Consider the following 24375-nt stretch of genomic DNA (forward strand, 5'->3'; position numbering starts at 1 on the left):
TTATAGCAGCATGATTTATAGTCCTTTGGGTATATACCCAGTAATGGGATGGCTGGGTCAAATGGTATTTCTAGTTCTAGATCCCTGAGGAATCGCCACACTGACTTCCACAATGGTTGAACTAGTTTACAGTCCTACCAACAGTGTAAAAGTGTTCCTATTTCTCCACATCCTCTCCAGCACCTGTCATTTCCTGACTTTTTAATGATTGCCATTCTAACTGGTGTGAGATGGTATCTCATTGTGGTTTTGATTTGCATTTCTCTGATGGCCAGTGATGATGAGCATTTTTTTCATGTGTTTTTTGGCTGCATAAATGTCTTCTTTTGAGAAGTGTCTGTTCATGTCCTTTGCCCACTTTTTGATGGGGTTGTTTGTTTTTTTCTTGTAAATTTGTTTGAGTTCATTGTAGATTCTGGATATTAGCCCTTTGTCAGATGAGTAGGTTGTGAAAATTTTCTCCCATTCTGTAGGTTGCCTGTTCACTCTGATGGTAGTTTCTTTTGCTGTGCAGAAGCTCTTTAGTTTCATTAGATCCCGTTTGTCAATTTTGGCTTTTGTTGCCATTGCTTTTGGTGTTTTAGACATGAAGTCCTTGCCCATGCCTATGTCCTGAATGGTATTGCCTAGGTTTTCTTCTAGGGTTTTTATGGTTTTAGGTCCAACATTTAAGTCTTTAATCCATCTTGAATTAATTTTTGTATAAGGTGTAAGGAAGGGTGCTTCAGTTTCTTTTTATATAGTTCCTAATATGTGATAGATAAATTATTAGTTTGGAATTTTAAATATCCTGTAGAGAATCAGATTTGTGGCTTGAAGTTGGAAAAGCTGTTCACATCAGAATGTGCACTTCATTTTCCAATAAGAATAGTTTTAAATAGGAGGACAGAATCACTAATGTATTGGTTACAGCCACTTGGTCAGTTTTGAAAAGATTCTAATTTAGAGGTGAAATATAGGCCAAATAATGAAATAAAAATAGAATATATTTGTTAGAAGAAACATGGTCAAATGAAGGATGAGAAACATGTCAAAATCATAAACGATGTGAAAGGAAAATAAATCTTGGGGCCCCCAAAGTTAAAGCAAAAAGTCAAGCTGGAAACTGTTTAGGGCCCACCTGCCTCCCATTCTATTCAAAGTCACCCCTCTGCCCACTGACATAAATACATATCTTAGTGCCTTCTTTGGAGAGGCTAATCAGAAACTCAAAAGAATGCAAGCATTTGTCTCTTATCTACCTGTGACCTGGAAGCTGCCTCCCCGTTTCAAGTTTTCCTGCCTTTGCTTCGAGTTGCCAGCCTTTCCAGATCAAACCAATGTTCATCTTGCATATGTTGATTCATGTCTCATGTCTCCCTAGAATGTATAAAACCAAACTGGGCTGTGACCACCTTGGACACATGTTGTCAGGACTCCTGAGGCTGTGTCATGGGCACGCGTCCTCAATCTTGGCAAAATAAACTTTCTAAATTAACTAGACCTGTCTCAGGTTTTTGGAATTCACAAATGGAAAGTAATAAAGCAACAATTTGACCAGTCATTTCAGCAGCAGGAAAGAGAACTATGCTTTTCTCAGCAAAATGTGGATCAAGAATGTGATACAGAAGAAATTCATTGGTAGTAAAAATGTTGCAAAAACTATGTAGAGAATTAACTACCAATAATAAAAAAAAAGTGATATATATCATAACACCTTTCTTGACATTTACACCTACCTTGAGAGCAAGTATTAACTTCTGCACTTGAAAGATGAGGAAAATAAGGCTCAAAGAAAATATTCGCTTTCCCAAAAGCCAGATACATTAAAGTAACTCAGGGTTTAAAACGTCTATCTCTCATTTTCCTAAATCTTATCTTCTTTACTTTTTTTGCCTTGATTAGATTTAACATATTTTTGTTGTTGTTGTTTTTTAAATTTTATTTTTTTTTTACATTTTATTATTATTATACTACAAGTTTTAGGGTACATGTGCACAATGTGCAGGTTTGTTACATATGTATACATGTGCCATGTTGGTGTGCTGCACCCATTAACTCGTCATTTAACATTAGGTATATCTCCTAATGCTGTCCCTCCCCCCTCTCCCCACCCCACAACAGTCCCCGGAGTGTGATGTTCCCCTTCCTGTGACCATGTGTTCTCATTGTTCAATTCCCACCTATGAGTGAGAACATGCGGTGTTTGGTTTTTTGTCCTTGTGATAGTTTGCTGAGAATGATGGTTTCCAGTTTCATCCATGTCCCTACAAAGGACATGAACTCAACATTTTTTATGGCTGCATAGTATTCCATGGTGTATATGTGCCACATTTTCTTAATCAAGTCTGCTGTTGTTGGACATTTGGGTTGGTTCCAAGTCTTTGCTATTGTGAATAGTGCTGCAATAAACATACGTGTGCATGTGTCTACACCAATAACAGACAGACAGTGAAATCATGAGTGAACTCCCATTCACAATTGCTTCAAATAGAATAAAATACCTAGCAATCCAACTTACAAGGGATGTGAAGGACCTCTTCAAGGAGAACTACAAACCACTGCTCAATGAAATAAAAGAGGATACAAACAAATGGAAGAACATTCCATGCTCATGGGTAGGAAGAATCAATATCATGAAAATGGCCATACTGCCCAAGGTAATTTATAGATTCAACACCATCCCCATCAAGCTACCAATGACTTTCTTCACAGAATTGGAAAAAAACTACTTTAAAGTTCATATGGAATGAAAAAAGAGCCCACATTGCCAAGTCAATCCTAAGCCAAAAGAACAAAGCTGGAGGCATCACGCTACCTGACTTCAAACTATACTACAAGGCTACAGTAACCAAAACAGCAGGGTACTGGTTACAAAACAGAGATATAGACCAATGGAACAGAACAGAGCCCTCAGAAATAATGCCGCATGTCTACAACCATCTGATCTTTGACAAACCTGACAAAAACGAGCAATGGGGAAAGGATTCCCTATTTAATTAATGGTGCTGGGAAAACTGGCTAGCCATATGTAGAAAGCTGAAACTGGATCCCTTCCTTACACCTTATACAAAAATTAATTCAAGATGGATTAAAGACTTAAATGTTGGACCTAAAACCATAAAAACCCTAGAAGAAAACCTAGGCAATACCATTCAGGACATAGGCATGGGCAAGGACTTCATGTCTAAAACACCAAAAGCAATGGCAACAAAAGCCAAAATTGACAAATGGGATCTAATTAAACTAAAGAGCTTCTGCACAGCAAAAGAAACTACCATCAGAGTGAACAGGCAACCTACAGAATGGGAGAAAATTTTCACAACCTACTCATCTGACAAAGGGCTAATATCCAGAATCTACAATGAACTCAAACAAATTTACAAGAAAAAAACAAACAACCCCATCAAAAAGTGGGCAAAGGACATGAACAGACACTTCTCAAAAGACGACATTTATGCAGCCAAAAAACACATGAAAAAATGCTCATCATCACTGGCCATCAGAGAAATGCAAATCAAAACCACAATGAGATACCATCTCACACCAATTAGAATGGCGATCATTAAAAAGTCAGGAAATGACAGGTGCTGGAGAGGATGTGGAGAAATAGGAACACTTTTACACTGTTGGTAGGACTGTAAACTAGTTCAACCATTGTACATGTCAGTGTGGCGATTCCTCAGGGATCTAGAACTAGAAATACCACTTGACCCAGCCATCCCATTACTGGGTATATACCCAAAGGATTATAAATCATGCTGCTATAAAGATTTAACATATTTTTTAATAAATAAATGTTATTGTATATATTTGGGCTTTATAGCATAATGTTATGGGATACCTATACATAGTAAAATGGTTATTATTGTGAAACAAATTAACATAGCTGTCATGTTATAGTTACTTTTTTCTGACAAGAGCAGCCAAATCTACTTATTTAACAAAAATCTCTAACATAATACAATTGTATTAATCATAGTTACAATGTTGTACATTAGATCTGTAGACTTATTTATGCTACATATCTACTATTTTGACCTCTATCTCATTTTCCCACCCTTCCTCCCGCCTTCCACTCCTGGTAACCATGGTTTTATTCTCTATCTCTGTATATTTGAATTTTTTTGTTTCCCAGATTCCATATACGTGAGATAATGCATTATCTTTGAGCTTCTGGCTTATTTCACTTATAATCTCCTCCAGATTATCCACGTTGTGGCAAAAGGCAGTATCTCCTTCATTTTTAAGGCTGAATAATATTTATTGATTATATATAGCACATTTTCTTCATCCATTGGTCCATCTGTGAACATTTAGGTTGTTTCCATATCTTGGCTATCATGATTAATGCTGCAATGAACATAAAAGTGCAGGTATCTTTACCATAGTGATTTCATTTCCTTTGCATATATAAGCATAAGAAGGATTGCTGTGTCATATGGTAATTCTATTTTAAATTTCTTTAGGAATCTCCATAGTCTCTTTCATAAGGGCAGTACCAGTCTACCTTCCCACCAACAGCATATGATGGTTCCCTTTTCTCCACAACCTTGCCAACATTTGTCTTCTCTTGTCTTTTTGATAATAGCCATCGTAATGGTGTGAAGTAATAGCTTATATTGGTTTTAATCTCCGTGTGCCTTAACGATTCATGACATTAAATGCCTTCCATATACCTTCTGGCCATTTTTGTGTCTTCTTTGCAGAAATGTCAGTTCATATCCTTCGCCCATTTTTTAACTAGGTTATTTGTTTTCCTGCTATTGAGTTTTAGGAGTTCTTTATAAATTTGTGGTATTAGCCTCTTATTGTATATGTGGTTTGCAAATATTTTTTCTAAGTCCATAGGATGCCTTTTCATTTTGTGGATGGTTTTCTTTGCTGTGGAGAAGCTTTTTCGTTTTATGTAGTCCTATTAATTTAGTTTTGCTTTTGTAGTCTGAGTTTTTTGTGTGATATCAAAAAAATCATTACCAAGGCCAACGTCAAAGAACTTTTCACCAATGTTCTCTTCTGGGAGTTTTCTAATCACAGGTCTTAAATTTAGGTATTTTATCCATTAAATTCTATCTTCTTTATTCTACTACTCTTATCTATTAAAAAAAAAGGAAGAAACAATTTCTGCACATAGAGTGCATGCAAGCCTGTCATCAATTGATTTTTATGCCATGCTCTTACTTATACAAATAGTAGCTAAAGTAAGACCACTTTGAATAAAGTATTTTAAAATGCATCACATTGTTTTAAGTGAAATAATCTAGTGATTCAAACACAAGAGTTCAAAATAGCCATGTTGTTTGCATTTCCACGTCTGCAAAACAGCCATGATTTCAGGTAATATGTTTAGCTTTTTAATTTACTGAAGTGTTCAAATAAGAAAACAATGTTAGATCACCTTACAGTGTATAAGTAGATGAGCCAATTAGTGGTTTCAAAGCATGATTACTAAAATAAGAACATTTTAAGAAGATGCTATCAATTTTATATACCACTAGATCAAAATCATATCTCCATAAATTACTTTGTTTGATCCTGTAACTTTTAGAAGTGCTTATTTGTGGTATTAATTTTTACTTTTTCATAGCTTTTCAAACTAGTAAATTACAATAAAAATACTATTCTCAGTTACCTGCTGTCACGCTTTCTATGACCTTCCCTTTTTCTTTTATGATTAATGCCAAAACTTCTTAGCATGGTACATTAAATAACAATTTTTTCACACTATACTGATTCTTCAAACTCATTTTATATTATCGCTCTATTTTACCATATACTGTAGCCAAAATAATGATTGTTTGCTATACCCAGTATACTTTTTTCATTTGCAATATCACTATCTCTATGTCTGCCTTGAATAGTTTTATTCACTCTTTAAGAAATAGTTTGAATGCCAGCTTCTACATAACACCATTTTTAATTTAATCAAGGATATAAATAATTGCTTTTATTTTTCTGAAAGAACACTTTACTTATAAAAATTATTTTACTTTTCTTTACAGTTCTCTGCCCATGCTGTTTGCTCCAACTAGATTATAAGTTATTCTTCTTTGCAGGCCATATCCTTATCATTTTGTTCCCAATGCAAAGATTGTTCCAAACAGTAATACGTAATTATCAGTAGTGTTTTAACTGACTTTTGGGAGAAATTGAGTGTAATGGCCTGACTATCTACAGAAATAAGATTTGGAGAATATATCAAAGAGTAATTCCATTTCAGGATAGTTATTGTTTTATTTGCCATATCCTAGAGATGAAAATAATACAGTCTATAATTATTCAAAGTCTCTGTATATGCCACATATTTTATATTTATTTGCTTTTCTTAAGTATCCTGAAAAGTGAATATTCTATAACCCATTTACATGTGAAAAAAAAGTGAGTTTCAGAAATTAGGTATTTTTTTTTCCTAAATCACAAGACAGAGGTAATGGAGGATTCAAGATGGAACAATCAGATAGAAATTAGCAAGAATATAGAAGAAATCAATAACACCATCCATCAACAGTATCTAATTGACATTTACAGAACAATATATGTAATAATAACAAAATACATAATCTTTTAAAGCACTAATGAAACAAATACCAAAACAGGTCATATTCTTGACCATAAAACAAACTTCAACAAATTTAAAAATTATAGTTCTACAGAGCATTTTCTAACCAACATAAAATCAAACCAGCAATTGAAAAAAAAGAAAGACAAATCTCTAAACATTTGAAAATAAACAATATGCTTTTTAAAAATTCTATGCATCAAAGAGGAATCTTCAAAGGAAATAAATATATTTAAGTAAAATAAACTAAAAATACAACATATCCAAATTGATGGGACACAATTTAAGCAGTGCTGAGAGAAAAATTGACAGCATTAAATGCTTACATTAGAAAATAGAAGATATCTTAAATAAATAATCTAAACTCCTATCTCAAGAACCTAGAAAAAGAAGAATAGCAAAATAAGCCACGAACTAGCAGAAGGAAGGAAATAAAAGAAAGAACAGAAATAAATGAAATAAAAAACAGAAAAGTAATACATAAAATCAGTGAAACAAAAATCTGGATTTTTTGAAAAGTTCAATAAAATTGACAATATCTAGCACCACTAATGAGGAATAAAACAAAAAGCTTACAAATTACTAATATCAGAGATAAACAGGGGATATAACTACAGACAGTGCCAAAATCAAAAGACTGATAAAAGAAGGTAATGAACAACTATATTACAGTTCAAAGAACTGCAAGCCTCCCATACCTTATTTAAGAAAGAGTCTCGGCTGGGCGCAGTGGCTCATGCCTGTAATTCCAGCACTTTGGCAGGCCAAAGAGGGCAGATCACCTGAGGTCGGGAGTTCGAGACCAGCCTGACCAACATGGAGAAACCCCCATCTCTACTAAAAATACAAAATTAGCTAGGTGTGGTGGCACACGCCTGTAATCCCAGCTACCCGGGAGGCTGAGGCAGGAGAATCGCTTGAACCTGGGAGGCAGAGGTTGCAGTGAGTGGAGATCACGCCATTGCACTCCAGCCTGGGCAACAAGAGCAGAACGGCATCTCAAAAAAAAAAAAAAAAAAAAAAAAAGAGTCTCTAAAAACCCAAAGACAACAGGGGAGACATAAACAAGAATGCTAGAGGGAATTTTAGCCTTGTATACTATGGGTACAGTAAATATAACACCTCACATTCACAGGAATTCAAAACATATTTAAAAACCCTTCCCTAATTAGAGAACAGTATTTTATTATTCTCTTTAGAATCAAAGAAGATGAATGCGGAGGGAAAAAAGCTCACTAGCTAGGATAGAAAATGAGACGAGCTTCTACAAGAAGCTCTGTTTTCATTTCTCTCCTGTTATATTTTATTTATAAGGCATCATTAATACATATTAGTGGTCAGTTTTACACAAGATAATCTGAGGGGAAAAAACTATTTCTTGAAGAAAAATGGCCTCATTTGTTATCCAGTATTTTATTATTATTTTCTTGTCATGGAACAAATAGAAATTTTTAGTGTATTTTTTCTTATATACAAAGATATAATCTTTACTTTATGCCACATTTTGAAATATCATGGAGTTACTTCCTTGATTCAAATTTCTCCTGAGCATGTCACGTTGCTCAACTTTACTTCAATGATTTCAATAATTTAATATTTACCGGTTTGGGAAATAATACTTTAATTTCAAACCAAAGGAAATGCAATACTGTACAACTTTCTAGATTGTCAATACCAATCCAAAATGTTGCACTTAAATTATTTACTACAGAAATTGCTTTAACTCTTCCATGGCTTCTGGTACAGTTTTTAGGACTCTGTTGATAGCTCAAGTATTCAGAGTTCTTTGTAAAGTTCATTCACTATCATGTAGCAAATGTAATGTCGTCATTGGCTAGGAGTATACCTCTTCTCCAATATGATTTTATTCACTTATTTAAAACACTTCTAACATTAAAAAACTAGGCTCACACCCCAATATATTCACACAGGAGATTCAGATTTCTCTGAGAAGTGTTAAGTAAACACATATTCAATAACTTTAATATTTATCACATTTAGGTGACATCTGTGTCTACTTGCACTTGATTTTGAGCTCCCTGAGGCTTGGTTCATATATTAGTCTCTACATTCTCAGTGCATAGTATAATACCTAACCTGTGCTGAGACTCAATGAACAACAAGCATGTGGAAAAATAACCAGTAAATAAATGAATCAATGTGGGATTAACATGACATCCATCTCATTTATTCAGCGAAAAAGAAACACACACTTTCCATATGGCAAGCAAAGGCTGATTATACAAGTGTTAAAAAAAAATAGACACTTTTATGCTGCATGTACTTTAATTGTATTTGCCGAACAATGTTGTATCTATTATAATTTAAAGGTCAGCCAACACATTAACTTTTTAAATGTAATTAAAATGATGCTATTAACTATGTTCCTAGAGTCGATTTTCCACTCTTGGGATTGCAGCAGAAGACCCAAGGACATTTGTGTATATGGTCATGAAGCATTCAGTAGCAGAGTGGTTAATCTGTGAGTTTGAGATCCAGACTCTGCTATGTATCACCTGTAGGGCCTGGGGCAAATCAGCTCACCTTTCTATGTTTTGATTTCCTCTTTAAAAATGGGGAATAATAAAAATACCTATATGAATGGTTGCCATCAAGCTTCAATAAGTGAATTTATGTGAATAACAACGGAACAACACCTGGCACATGGTAAGCTCTTGACAAATGTACTCATTATTATTTTTATAAGATTATTTGTCACTAAATGAAAGCATTCTAGTATCACTACATAATTGAAGTTTAATTTTATGGAGAAAAATGTAGTTTCCTCTTCCTATAAAATGTCTACCCCATTAGTGTGACCATCACTTGTATACATATCTTGCTCTCTTAAATTCCTAACTGTTTCTTGAAAAAATGACTGCAAAGATATATCTGAAAAAATATTGTTGCTTATTTTATTTTGGGCAGAGAGGTTCACCAGATTTTATTTATGCATATGTTTTTGGATTTTGTCCTAAGACAATCCTCAAGGGTAAAGAAATACCAAGGTAGTGAGGCTTTCATAAAAATGTACAGATGGAATTATTTTGCCTCTCCAAAATCCTAATTAATAAATTTAAATAAACTTTCTGCAGAAGAAGAATAAACCATATTATGAAGAAGGGAAATGATTCCATGAGGTATTTAATGTAATAATGTATATACTATCCTCCACACCTCTTCACCAAATAAGTGTGTCAGTGCAATTATTTCTCCATCCAAAGGCTTGTCTGGCATTACCGTTTCAACTGAATCTTAACATGTGTACACAGATACACCTGTGCACACACACAAACACACAAATTTAATCAACCTGCCTTCTGTATTACCTGTTTACCCTGCAGAAGTTTTATATTATTAAGTGTAAGAAAATGTACTACTATAGTACTGTTATTCTCTGTCAAATATGTTGGTTTATGTACCATGCATCTTAGCACAAAAATTGTGCCCAATAATGCTTTGTTGAGCCAAACCTAATTCAAAGTAAATAGAAAAGTTCTTATTGTAGAGATAGAAGTTAGGTATGGCCTATTTTATGTATGGCTTCAAACATTAACATTTCTTACTACCCACTCTTGAAACAAATTTGGGTTTCACAAAACATTCACTTTAACTTGATTGTTAAAATTAATAATAGCATAATTCTAGTTCAGTCCTTTTAAAGCATAAAATTCTCAGATATTCTATGACAATGCAAAATGGAAAGAAATGGGAATAGAGAGTCACAGGATTTTTATGAGTAATGCCATGTTTCTTTATATTATTTTTATTAAAAATAATAGGTGTAAACACCTGTGAGCTAACAATGATAATGTCTAGATGCCTACAAATGTTTCCCCTGAAGTGTCAATAAAATTGAATCACCAGATTATATTGGGGACCCACTACTGGTCAATTTACTAGTGTGCAAAGGGGACATATTATCACCAGGTGAGTTTTCTTAATTCTCAGCGATTCTAAATCAAATGTCAGCCTCTATGCCTCTTCCTTAAAACAATTTAATTGTTCTTGCATTTATAACTGTCATCTGAGGCATAGTAAAAGGAAATTTCAATGGAGAAGTGACAATTAGAATATAGCATGTCCTCAAGGATTTTATCCAGAGAGATTCCATTATGTAAATTGCTAGCTTTCTTGCCTCTGAATTCAATTCCAAGGCACAAGGATATTCAAAATTAAATCAAGTTGGAGTTATAAACTGAACTTCCAATACAACTGGCAACTTAGAGAGTTTTTTCTTCTCTCTTTTCAAATTCCAAATCTTAATTATTGTCTGTTGTCTTAAAACCTCTTGAGTTCAATATAATCATATACAATATGTGAGAACTGACATATACTGACTGCAGGCAGAAAAAATGACTTTTCTACTCACTTTACATAAGATAATCTAATTATTTCTTGAAAAGAGCACATGTGATTGATGATACCTCTTAGGAAAATTTACTAATCTGGAGGAATGTATTTATGCTTTTATTCACAGCAGGGTTTTATATTAAAACATTAAAGAAAATGACAGGTTTTTAAACATTTTTTTCTAAAGATACTCACTCTCAGATCTTTTCTCATCTGTTGTTTCAGGCTCTGCTTTTTAGAATCTCTTCTACAAAGATAGATGTATTGTCTTTGGTACCATCTCTCACTCATTATTTTTTACTTATGCCCCTTAGATTCTTGTATCAGAGTTGAAACCTATAGTTTGCAACAAAGAAATTTTTACATGTGGAACATACAGAATTTGAAAATTTATTAAAACAAGAAGCAGGCAATTAATCCCTGAGAGGAATTTACATTTAACAAAATACATACTATTAAAAATAATCGCAAAAAATGCGATTATTCTTGCAACAACTTAATACGAATAATAAATCCAGCTTACTTTAATATAGATTTGTGTACTTATATATCTGTTTATATTTAAGGTGGCCTCTAGATAGAAGTGGGTGGTATCCTGAAGCCAGTTCATACAGCCTCACAGGAGCAAATTTTATGCATCTCTTCCTAACTCCACATTCAGCAATGATACATTTGTTGCTTGAAATCGGCCATGGTTTGAGTATTTATACCACAGAAAGCTGCAAACAGCTTAAAATCGGCTTCAGAGAACGGTTGTTGAACATTTAGCAGCACAGCATTAGTGAAACTATGGGTCAAAACTAACAGCCTTATAAACATAATTTTGAAGTTTAATTCTACAGATACCCAACCCTAACTTTTGAAGGAAAATAGAAGTTAGTGATAAAGACGTGTAGCCAATTGTAGTTAATTCTTATAATTTTCCCTCCTCAACATCTATTTTGAGAACAAGTTTCACTTTCTCCTACCAGAGGCAGGGCTTGGTCACCATCGACAAAGTTTCCAGCTCTGCACCACACGCAAATGGCCCAAGCCTGGTAGCCAGAGATAAGAACTTAGACGCATCTCTTCTGCCTAGTCCACTGGGCTCCTGCTTTCCTGCCAATTCCTTTAAAGGAGTCATTTAGGCATTTGCACAGTGACCCACACAGTATTCCCACATATATACTGTACTGCTATTTCTTTCTCTCTCTGTATGCTCCTGATGGCTCTTCCTGACCCAGACAGATGAAAGAATGCCCTCCTTACTGATTGTACTCTCTTTACTCAGGATCTGTAAGCACCAAGTCTTTGAGCTTGTTTTCTATTGTGGTGGTGTTTTTAATGTGTGCCTTCTACCTGAAGAACTATGGGCTTCCCCAGGATGCCGAGGAGAACACAAAGGCAGGCTCCCAGAGCCAGAGTGATGGTCAGGCAGGCATAAACAGCACATGAGTCCGGGTAAGAGTCACAAGGACACCTTCCGGCATAAACAAGTTTCCCATGTGAGGGACCCCCACCCCCGATCATAGGTCCAACAAATAGGCATTAGCCCATTCACCAGGTTAAAAATGGTAGCCCAAGGAAGGTCGACTAAACACTAATGTTCTGCTCTCATATTTTCATTAGGGCAGGGTTACTAGCTAATCTGGCATTGGAACCCCAATTTAACTGGGAGTTCCCAAAATTACGATTTTATTCTATCCACATTTTAAAGATGGAAGTTAGATGTTGTTTTCCTATTACTGGAATATAGAATTACACTAAACTAGAATATTTAATTATTTACAGATATTTAAAGAAGTCAGTTTGGCTTACATACATACAACTGGTTTCATTCTGCCTTCTGTCATACATACAAATAAAGGTAGTATTTATTTGTATGTATGAGTAGCTCTGATGTGCCAGAAAATATGCAAAACATTCCATATGTCTGTGTGTGTATATGTGTGTGTGTGTATATATATATATATATGTGAATTATCTAAATCCTCAAAATAGTTGTCTGATATTGGAAAATTATGGTAATAAGAGTGTATTGTTAATACTATTCCTTTAATGTATTTGAGTAACTGCACTGTTTATTGTGAATCATTGTGTTTAAATTCAATTATTAGAAATGTACCTGAAACAGTAATTTTTAAAAGGGTTGCTTTAAATATAAGTACATTAGTGTGAGGATTTTGTTTTGTTCACTACTACATATCTGTATCCTAGAATAAAGAAAGTCAGATAATAGAAAATGAATATTCTTAAATAATCTGAATTTAAAATAAAAATCATACTCTCCATTTGAATGTTCATGTGAAGCTTTTTTATGTGTATCTCTATTTCTTATCTAAATGCTCTCAATATTCCTATGAATTATGCAATATCAGGTTCATTTTATAGATGAAAAAACAAATTACTTTTCTTGCTGCATCTTTGTACAGCTTCTTTTATCTCACTAATATTTATTCACTAACAACTGCTAACTAGAAGATGAGGTCTCTAGCTTCACTACAATTTTCTTAGGATCAAATCAAAAAGTCCAGAATTTATAATTTCCGTATTAAAAACTGTAGAGCTTATAATAATTTTATTTCACCACAAATCAGTTATAGTATCTTGGACAGGACAGATACAGGCTTGTTCATCTTTAATCTAACCTCATGAGTGAAAACTCTGACAATGCTCACTAAAATATGTTATGGAAATTTGAAATTTGAATAAAGAAGATATACTGATCACATTTATCTAGAGAAACAGAACCAATAGGATGTGTACGTGTGTATGTGTCTGTATGTGTGTGTATGAAGATTATAAGGACTTGTCTTAGGAAATTATGTAGGTTAGTGAGTCAAAAATCTGCAGTGTGCAGCGTGGGCTGGCAGGCCCAAGATCCAGGATAGTTAATGGTGCAGTTCTGGCCTGAACATGCTGGCAAGCTGGAGAGCCAGAAGAGACAATGGTGCTGTTAAATTGGAAGGCAGTTGATATGGTTTGCATTTGTGTCCCCACCCAAATCTCAGGTTGAATTGTAATCCCCAATGTTGGAGGAGGGGCCTGGTGGGAGGTGATTGGATCATGGGGGCAGACTTCCCCCTTGCTGTTCTTGTGATAGTGAGTGAGTTCTAATGTGATCTAGTTGTCTAAAAGTGTGTAGCACTTCCCCCTTTGCTCTCTCTTCTTCCTTCTCCAGGCATGTAAGACATGCCAGCTTCCCCTTCACCTTCTGCCATGATTGTTAAGTTTCCTGGGGCCTCCTCAGATGCAGAAGCTGTGAGCCAATTAAACCGCTTTTTCTTTATAAATTTCCTAGTATCAGGTAATCCTTTATAGTAGTGTGAGAAGGGACTAATACAGCACTCTTCTAGACAATTTCCTCTTGCTTGGGGAAAATGGTCTTTTTGTTCTAATCTGGTCTTTACTTGATTGAATGAGGCCCACCCAGATTGTGGAGAGCAATCTGCTTTACTCAGAATTCACCAAATGAAGTGTTAGTCTTATGCCCAAACACGCTCCATGTTGATACGTAAAATTAACTGTCACTGAAGACGAAATATATTATCACAGGTGAATTGAGAAGGCTACATGTAGATAATTATAGCTGGTCTTTATATTTTTCTCAAAGAGTCATTTGAAGCTAATACAAATAAAAACAGTCATACTTTGGATAATGCCTACATTTAGAAGTATGAGGAGAGAACGTATCAAAGGAGGAAAATGTATAATAGAGTGCTAGGAAATCTACAGTTGTTAACATCAATCACTGTTCTCTTTTTTCTTTAACATTGTAGCTTGACAATATTTTGTCAGTTGCTCCAAAATTGGATAGCTGGTGTACATGAGAAGTGAGAATACAGTGACTCCCCTTTGTCTACTCTTCCACTGAGAGGGTGCTATCTCTTGCCACTTGGCAAATAGCAACCAGAATGATACCTTGCATATGAGGAGATATCTACAGGTCATTAAAATGTTCCATGCATATGGTATAATTTATTTAAAACATTTACCATTCTACATATCATTTTTGCATTTCCTGAATTTTTTTCTGCATTCTTATATATTACAATAATATTTCTCCAAATTTACTTCTGGATTCTGAACTTCTACTCTCCATTATGTCATTTTCTTTATTTATTTAATTGTCAGAGCCTATGTTACTCCAGTTAGCGTATGTTTTACATGAGTTGCCTGTTTATCCCTTTAAAGGAACTGTCTTTTTCAAACCTTGATTAGTAGCATTTGGAATCTTAATCTAAACCTTAAGAGTATCCATCATTGGTCTTATTTTTTTTAATTATTAAATATACGTAATTTATTGTACTGGGAACAAAGCAAAATACTAGACACCATTTTGACTGAAAATTATACACACCTATGTTTAAATAAAGTCTCTGTGTATGTGTGAATTTTAATAAACAGTCTCAGTTTCTCTACCCAATGAGTAAATAACAAAGTAGTGGGAAGAGAGGAGATGTGGAAATGGAATGTAACCTAGGGTCCCAGGGTTTTGGGATACGCACTGTGAAAAAGTTATCCAATTTAACTGTTGCACCTTGAGTTCTTGTTTCAAAAAGTTCCAGGAAGAATGTTCAGCCCTGGAAAAAAAAAAAAAAAATGAATTGAAGCCCTAGATGTCTGAGTTGGAGATAAATTTTGGCAAACTCTCCTCATAACCACACTAAAATGTCCACCCAGGGAGGAACTTATTGCTATTTTCTATACACACAGTGTACGTAGAAGCACGACTGATGACTGCACCTGTGTAGCCTTTACTCCATCTCCACATACAATAACTCAGCTAACCAGCCCAATAAAAGCCCTGTTTCCACTTTTGTTGCCTGGGGAGTCACTGCTTTGGGAACTATCCTCAGTGCCCTCCTTACTTGTTGCAAGTAATATAATCCCTTTGTTAAATCCTCCTTGTTTTGGGCCACCTGTAAGTGGTTGGTCCCACCATTGTGTGAGTAACAGGAACACATGTATTTGTGTGTATGTATGTGGATATTACACCAGCTTTATAGTGTGGGGCTGAAGAATAGAGTTGTATATACAACACTGTTATAGGACCTGGCGGAGTGAACACTTTGGGAGAGACAGTCTTCCATGGAACACATGTACTCTTCCATGTCTTGTTGGGTATGCCAACAAGCAAGGCCTTGACCATTTATTCTCTGGCATTCTCTCAGAGTTGTGTTTACATTTGTCAACCTACATGCAGGACAAAGAGCAGGCTTACTAACTGTTTGCTATAAAATGGCAGATTCCTAAAGTTCAATGCTTCTGTTCTAGAACATAAACCATTGCCTGTGCAAGCATCTATCTATCTGGTCACAAATTATGTCACCCTTATGTGGCTTTGGGCACAGGGTGCTGACACACATACAGATGCTCCTATGCTCCTGCTACTTGCTTTATCATAAGTAATAAAATGCTTTGTCTCTGTCCCAAAAGCCTCAAGTCTTCTGCTAGCATCCATAAAATAGTGAGAGGTTAATTGATTAGTATTTATATACAGTAAAATAAAATTCCTCAATAAATGTTAGGAGAAAACAATGATTGAAGTTGAAACACCAACTTTACATTAAAAAATAAAATTCAACATTAATCAAGTCCCTTGACTTTGGTGCTAGATAAATCAACCACCATTGAAAGGCATTATAGAAGTTCTCATGAAATTTAAAAAATATATTTACAAATGTTTGCTTCTTTATACTTTATCTTTTAATGGTCTAATTTTTTATGCAACTTACTATAAGCTTAAGTATACACTAAGAATTTGTGTCTATTTTCTCCATCTTTATAATGTTTAATATTACTGGATTTCTCCCTCAGTTTCAGTTTTATTACTTTATTGGATATATTCATTTTGCCCCTTACAGTTAGTATGTCTTCAGGTAGTGTTTTAGAATATCCTGGTTTAAAAAAAAATTTTTTTTAGTTCTGGGATCTGTAACAGACACTGAATTAGTATGTCAAGACAATGACCTAGAAATCTGTATTTTAGCGATGATCAACATGTTTTTTATGATCAATTTGGGGAATACTGTCTCAACATAAGAAGTGCTTGAGTTTTTAAGTAAACTTCTTATGTAACCCAATGAAAACTTATAAACATAAAAACTTTAGCTTTTGATTCAGGTGTCCAATGTTAACTCCAAGGCTGGAGTGCTTAGGAAGTAAACATTCATTTAAGAAGTATTCCTTTAAGAAATAATTCAGGCTGGGTGCAGTGGTTCACGCCTGTAATCTCAACACTTTGGCAGGCCAAGGAGGGCGGATCAAGAGGTCAGGAGTTTGAGACCAGACTGGCCAATATGGTGAAACCCTATGTCTACCAAAAATACAAAAAATAGCCAGGCATGGTGGTAGGCACCTGTAGTCCCAGTTATTTAGGATGCTGAGGCAGGAGAATCACTTGAATCCAGGAGGCAGAGGTTGCAATGAGCCAATATCGTGCCATTGCTCTCCAGCCTGGGTGACAGAGTGAGACTACATTGCAAAAAAAAAAAAAAAAAAAAAACACCAGAAGTATTTCACTTAAGAAGTATTCATTTAAGAAGTATTGGGTAAAAATTCATTTAAGAAATATTTCTTAGGTATTTCGTGAATACATCGTAGACAAGAGGTTTGTGGTAAGCGTGCTGAAGATTTTTCTCGTTTCTCTCAATAAGTTAAATGGATTTCAGATTCAAAAGGATTTAGGGTGATTGAATATTTCATGGAAGAATTCGATTTTATGAAGATCTAGAATGCTTTAAATTTTGTAAGTCCTCAGAAATGAATGCTTTATAATACGTATTCATTATTTTTGTTACGGCTTATTAACCTTGATGTGTTTAGGGACATTATTGTGCTATTTTTAGGAGCAGGTGCTTTGGAGTAGCACCCTTAGGTTCTAAGCATTGTCCCAGGCACTTGACATGCAGCAGTAAATACGACAAACAGTGCCATGGGCCTCAAAGCTATTTTCCAACCATTACAGGTCACAATAGTCCTGGCCTTCTCTGTGTCTCACAGAACTAAATCTCTCTATTATATATTTTAGCACCAAAACATACTTCAGGGGTGTTTCCTCTTCTCTGAATGTGCCTAACTACAATGCTAAACACAGGGTATATTCAATAAAAATTGACTAGTTGAATTGAATTAGGCATGAGGTGCATTTTCAGTGAAAGGCTTCGAATAAAGAGCAGCATTTACTATTTTCTGCCAGAAATAATCTGTGGCACTGGTTGAAAGAAAAGACAAAGTGGTGTATTTTCAGCTCTGATCATATATTTATAAGTTAGCGGCAGTAATAATCTGTATGTAGTTTTTCCATATTTATTTCTCAGAATCATAAAAATAGGATATATTAATGCTGGACATTTCTCAGAGTTTGGCTATAGTTTTCTAAAGATGTTTTTAGAGGAGTATATGCTTTCTTGCTGTAACTCCTGTTTTGTGTTGAGCTCACACTATTGCAACAATACTTGCTTCTTTTTTCACATTAGTCAAGTTTAAAAATTATTCACAGTTTTGGTACATTCAGTGTGTGTGTGTGTGTGTGTCTGTCTCTGTAGATTATGACAATATTGCCTGCATGTCTTAGCATTTTTATATTAGTATTCTATTTAACAACATATAAAATTTTCTATGTCAATGAGTATTAATAAACATGATTTTTAAATGATTCTATAATATTTCATCATACAAACTCACTTTATAAACAGGCTCCAACTATTTCAAATTTAAGTTACCAATCTTGTCATCATAATGAAAGTGACCACTGAGGTAATGAATATTTGTGTTTCATTTCACTTTTTTCTCTTCTTGTACATTGCTTTCTATCTCATATATGTAACAGCAATAAAAAAATACAAATTCATAACCCTTGTTTGAGTAATGGATATGCTATTTGCAGGTGATGAAAAGCCACATTGTTCTTCACTCTATTCTTCCAATTTCTGGATCAAAGACCACAATTCACAGTGGAAGAGATTTTGGCATCCAGGATGGTAACCAGGCCACAGGAAATGTTTTCTGACAACTTAGAGATTCACTTTTTGGAAATACTCCATGACCATTGCCTAGGGACCTGAAAACATGAGATGGTATTCTCAAGGTAAAAGCAACTCAACTCAAAATGTTGCTTTTCACATAAGAGAGAAAATGAAAATCAATTTCAGCTCTCTGTATCAAAGGAGAGCAAAGAAATAACCATGCATGCTTCTGAAAGTTTTATCTTCTTGTAAGTATTAAAGTAAAAAAAAGTATCTTCAAGGGTAACAATTAGTCTATATTTATTTTGAGGCTCTAAAATAAATTATTAACAAAGACTAGAAATAAAGAATTATATTGCCTCTAAGTGTAGATGAATCACACTTTATAAATACAGTAAGAATATTGAAGTTATTGGTACACTAAGAAAGTAATCAAATTAAATGTAACTGTGAATATTAATGTGTGTGTTTGTATATGAATTAAACAGCATTTAAACTTTCACCAAAGAAAGACAGATAGATAGATGATAGATAGATAGATAGATAGATAGATAGATAGATAGATAGATCGATCCTCAAAGGGAATTTTACAAATATTTGTGTAGCTTAATTATAAGTAAGTAAAAATAATTGAATCATAGAGTACATTGAATTTTAAAGCTGTGAAAATTTTTGAGAAAGAAATAATTTCGTTCCTTTGCTTCACTGGTATGAAAACTGAATTTTAAAAAATAAAAATCAATTTAGCTGATGCTTAAACAATTCAAAAAGAGTAAAAACTTCCTTTGCTTAAATGAATGACAATTAAAATAACTTTTGAGACAATTTATTGATTGAAAGCTGAATGAGAATCATTGGCAACGCAGACATTATAAAAATCACAGGTCAGGAAGAGTACTACTTTTCTTTTAGGCCTAACTGGAGAATGCATCTAGCAAGTAAATGTATGTAAGTCATAAGAGTTTACCTGCATTTCTAATATGATACAGTTAAGTGAAATGTGATGATTTCAGAGGGCAGCCATAAATGTCATCATGAGTTAGAATACAGATTAGGAATAATTTAAACAGTTAGAAAAGCTAATGCAAAGGTCATGCTACTCACAAACCATGAGGACTTCAATTTTCCTGACATTTCCTCTAAGGATGTGAAGTTCACAATCTCCAAAGGACCATTTAAGTTCTATCTCATAAAACTGGAAGGTTTTCTTTTTTCACAGTCAATGACCAACTAATAAGACAAGTGATTAGAGAGAAAGCAGTCCTAAGAAACAGAGCAAACATAATAAAATTACTTGGCATTCTTAATTTGGAAAGTCTACTAATTTAATCAGATCCAGCTAGTTTGATGAATAAAAATATTGGAGCCTGAAGGAGATATACTGAATATCAGAATATTAGATTAATTAAATATAATGAATAAAAGAAAGCAAATTAAAACATCAGGCTGAAGGTACAGGGGGCAAATTCCAGTTATTTATTTATTGTCTTGATCAGGTTATTTAATTTTTCTGAGTTAAAATTTTCCTATTTTGTAAGCTAAAATAAATATATATTTATTTCAAGATTCTTGGGGCATTAAAGTAACAGCATATATAAAAGTTCTTATATAGCTAATACATACTTTTAAAAAGCATAGCCTAAAATACAGGAAATATAGGTTGTACAATATTGCATGTGATTTGGATAAATAATTGAAAAATAAATACATAATGGAAACAAAATAAATATATCACTTTCATGCTTACGTATGTTTGGAGACCAGATTGGTCAGGGGGACCCTAACCCAGTGGCACTAGAGGAATTAAAGGCACACACACAGATATATAGAGGTGTGGAGTGGGAAATCAGGGGTCTCACAGCCTTCAGAGCTGAGAGCCTTGAACAGAGATTTACCCACATATTTATTGCCAGCAAGCCAGTGATAAGCATTGTTTCTATAGATTACAGACTAACTAAAAGTATTCCTTATGGGAAATAAAGGGATGGGCCGAAATAAAGGGATGAGTTCAGCTAGTTATCTGCAGCAGGAGTATGTCCTTAAGGCACAGATCGCTCATGCTATTATTTGTGGTTTAAGAATTTCTTTAAGCAGTTTTCTACCCTGGGTGGGCTGGGTGTTCTTTGCCCTCATTCCAGTAAACCCAACAACCTTCCAGTGTGGGCATCATGGCCATCAAGAACATGTCACAATGCTGCAGAGATTTTCTTTATGGCCAGTTTTGGGGCCCCTTATGGCCAGAGTTTGGGGGCCTATTCCCAACACATATGTAAAATGAAGATGAGAATAGAGAATTAATATGGTTTGGCTGTGTCTCTATCCAAATCTCATCTTTAATTGTAGCTCACATAATCCTCACGTGTTGTGGGAGGGACCCGGTGGGAGGTAATTGAATCATGGGGGCGGGTCTTTCCCATGCTGTTCCTATGATAGTGAATAAGTCTCCTGGGATCTGATGGTTTCATAAAGGGCAGTTCCCCTACACATGTTCTCTTGTCTGCTGCCATGTAAGATATGACTTTGCTCCTCCTTTGCCATCTGCCATGATTGTGAGGCCTAAAATATTGGTTGTACAATATTGCATGTGATTTGGATAAATAATTGAAAATTAAATACATAATGGAAACAAAATAAATATATCCTCCCCAGCCATGTGGAACTGTGAGTCCATTAAACCTCTTCCCTTTGTAATTACCCAGTCTGCGGTAATTAGCAGCATGAGAACAGACTAATACAAGAATTTTTCTTAATATAATCAGAATCAAATGCTAAATCTTAGATATCTGAATATTTAAAGCAAAAGCCTTATCTTATTTGTTGAAATGATATCTTTACCATACAATTTTATTTTTATAATTTGACTAGATAAATTAGCACATTGTATACTATTTTTGCAAAATGTGTCATCATTTTCCATTTAGTAAGTCCCAGTCTTTCTTAAGCAATAAAAACATTGGAATGAAGATAAGAATAAAGTAGAATTGCAATGCTACCTTTATATTTCCACAAAAGAGGAAGAATAGTTCACATTTATATAAAATTATATTTTCATTGAATTAAGTTAAGAAGAGTTGAATAATGTCTTCTCTCTGACATACGGGAGTACAACATTACAGGCCAAAAGTATTATATTTTAAGCAGTTGTCTCTGGAATGCCTGCTTTCCAACAATTAACTTGATTCTAGTGAGAAATACTTGCTTATCTCCCTCCCAATTAATAATTATTGCCCTTGTTTTATTTGCATGTCCCAGGTACCGAAAACCTGAAATGATATATTTGACTCAGGAGGAAAAGATTAACAATAGTTCCCTTGTTAGTAAGTTTTGGTGACGTTATTCTTTATAGATCTCACACATTTATCATACTAGGATAGCTTTGACATTATTTATTCTTATTAAGTTTAATACCACTGTCTTATTTACTAAATCTGTTGTTTATCTGTCATACTTTGTGCTTCTATATTTTGGGCTCTGTATAGGAAACCAGGGAAGATATAGATGTTCCACATAAAAATCAAATTCACATATGATGCCATCAGTGAAATACCAAAAATGGCTGCTTGGAAGCTGTAAATGCCATACAAATATTCTTATGGCAATGAGGTTAGAAATGGGGAAAGACTGAAAGGCTTCCTCAGTTTTTAAGTGTCTTAATTCAGAATCGCAACCACCCTGTGTGTTTGCAGAGGAAATAGATAGTTTGTAAGCTGCTTCAATTTATTGCTTGAGAACATGTGGAGAAAGGGAATACTGGACATTTGGAAGGGCTCACAATAGTGTTGCTGAAACTCCATTTTAGACTGAGAACTGCTCTTCGACATATTTGTCCTGAAAGTTTGATGGGAAATTCTCTTGTCTCAAGTTGCACTAAACAAGGGGTTTTTCTTAGAGTTCTTTCATCAGGAACTCTGCGACAAATACTAAAAGCTGCAAAACAGAACGCCAAGCAATACTCTTGAGGGTAAGATATGGTATGTTAAAGCCTCTTGGACTGTTTATAGGTTATTTGGTGAATGTAAATATATCAAACATTACTACACTTTTCCATATGCTATCACTTAATTAAAAATATTGTACTTACTTGCTCCTTATTTCATTGTATATGCCAGTTTCAAAATATACCACATAATGTACTCTGTTTTAACTGCAGAAAAGGGGAAAAATATTTTTCAACCAGGCTGGCAAATACAACATAAATGTTTAAAATGTTTATCACAAAAGACATCTTTTACATTTCGAATACTACTCTGCCATCTAGAGGAAAACTAAGAATCTAACACCCAGTGGGGGGAAAATTCAACTAGAATGAATTCTTCATACTTAGAATGTAAAAATTATGGTAAGTAAATAGTGTAAAGGGCCGGGCGTGGTGGCTCACGCCTGTAACCCCAGCACTTTGGGAGGCTGAGGCAGGCAGATCACGAGGTCAGGAGTTCGAGACCAGCCTGGCCAGCACGGTGAAACCCCCTCTCTACTAAAAATATGAAAAATTAGCTGGGCATGGTGGTACGCGCCTGTAGTCCCAGCTACTCAGGAGGCTGAGGCAGAAGAATTGCATGAACCCGGCAGGTGGAGGTTGCAGTGAACCGAGATTGTGGCATTGCACTCCAGCCTGGCAGCAGAGTAAGACTGCATCTCAAAAAAAATCATATATATATATATATATATATATATATATATATATATATATAGTGTAAAGTCGCCATCGACAGGAAGATTTTTTATTAACCTTGTTAATGTAGATCATAGAAGTAATAACAATAAAAAGACAACATTTACAAAAATAAATCGACAGACATGCTTAGCAGCAAAACAAGTAAAATGTGAATATATTGATCTTTGCTTCTTTTTGTTATACAGATGATATCTAATCTTCAAATAAATTGCATCTGAAAATTATTTGCTCTCTTTGTGTCTCATTTATAATAAAATTCTTTGGCTGCAAATCTATGCATTGGAATGCAGTTTCTAACTGCTGATGCCTTTTTCTTTTTAGATGATTGACCTTCATGTTCAATGATGTAAATATATTAAAACCTACTGGCACTCTCCATACCTCCTTGCACGTATAACAAGAGCAAAAAGCACTGACTGTGCATTGACAGGTGACTTTTATAGAATGTTTAATTTTTAAAAAATATTTCTAATCCAGTATTGCTTTTTCTTAAGGAAGTGAAAGAGGTATTGCTTAAATAATTTTTCTGGGAATAGCAGTTTGCTGATTATATATATATGTAATATATAATCAAGAAATAGAATGTTACATATTATGTAATATATAATATAGCATATTGTATATTATATAATATATAATCAAGAACTAGAAATCTGTCTATCTCTCTATATATATACATATATACAATCTATATATCGTTATGTGGTCCCTCCCCATATATATGGGAGGGACCACATAACGATATACAGGTTTCAATGCATCACTAACTTTTGTTGTTGCTGCCATTGCTGTTTCTTGCCTATGTTCAGCTTAGCACATTCCCTTTGTGTACAATCTGTGATTTCAGGCACGAAAATAAA

The 24375-nt window shown here is 34.4% G+C and overlaps 1 long non-coding RNA gene across 1 annotated transcript; it reads right to left on the reverse strand.

Annotated features, from left to right (window-relative positions):
* Positions 1-11149: 11149 nt before the first annotated feature.
* LOC134732604 (uncharacterized) lies at positions 11150-20000 on the reverse strand. The gene is made up of 3 exons (XR_010115914.1): positions 19945-20000; positions 15379-15453; positions 11150-11227 (listed from the first exon to the last, which is right to left on the reverse strand). It is a non-coding gene; the product is annotated as an uncharacterized lncRNA (long non-coding RNA).
* Positions 20001-24375: the final 4375 nt, after the last annotated feature.

Source organism: Symphalangus syndactylus, chromosome 15 (assembly GCF_028878055.3).
Source record: "Symphalangus syndactylus isolate Jambi chromosome 15, NHGRI_mSymSyn1-v2.1_pri, whole genome shotgun sequence".
NCBI lineage: Eukaryota > Metazoa > Chordata > Mammalia > Primates > Hylobatidae > Symphalangus > Symphalangus syndactylus.